The 601-nt window shown below is 64.9% G+C and overlaps 1 protein-coding gene across 1 annotated transcript in view; it reads left to right on the top strand.

The window, feature by feature from the left end:
- The window catches only part of XKR7 (XK, Kell blood group complex subunit-related family, member 7), a 28565-nt gene that overhangs the window by 25541 nt on the left and 2423 nt on the right, over positions 1 to 601 (top strand). The window lies entirely within an intron of this gene.

Genomic DNA, 601 nt, shown 5'->3' with positions numbered 1-601 from the left:
GCCCTCCCGCTCCGGGCTCTGGGGATGCCCTGGGGATGCCCTGCGTCCCGGCCCCACCCCAACCCGGGCTCACTCCTCTGCAGTATTCTGACTGCCCCGCGTGTCAGCTCTCCCTGCTTCAGGCCCCCTCCCCACTCACTGTCAAGGTTTTGCAGGCCTCGCCCCTTCTACTCTCACCACCCTCCAGGCCTGTGAAGACCTCCATGTCCCCTCCAATAGCCCACTCACCCTCAGCGTTAGAGACCTGGCCCCTCACCTCTTAGCCTCCTCTCAAGCCCCCTGGTGGTCCCCCATTCGGCCCCTCCTCCCTTCCCCATTGTCAGGGCAGACCAGACCCCATTGCTGCCAAGTCCAAAGAGGCCCTTGACCCCCTCACCACACCTCAGGCCCTCCCCACCCCCTCCCCCCCCCCCCCCCCCAGGAGCCCCCTGACTCACAGACCTGCACAATCACCAGTTTCCAGAGAGCCTATCCACCCGCCCTCTCACTGCTCTTCATCCCCCTGGGAACCCGTCCCAGGCCTAGTTCTGGTCCTATCCACTCAACTCCTCCTGGCCCCTTCCCTGACTCCAACAGACCAGACCCTCTTCCGCGTCAGAGA

Source organism: Myotis brandtii, unplaced genomic scaffold (assembly GCF_000412655.1).
Source record: "Myotis brandtii unplaced genomic scaffold, ASM41265v1 scaffold61, whole genome shotgun sequence".
In the NCBI taxonomy this organism is placed as follows: domain Eukaryota; kingdom Metazoa; phylum Chordata; class Mammalia; order Chiroptera; family Vespertilionidae; genus Myotis; species Myotis brandtii.
Note: the sequence above shows the minus strand (reverse complement) of the source record. Positions and strands in the feature narration are given on the sequence as shown.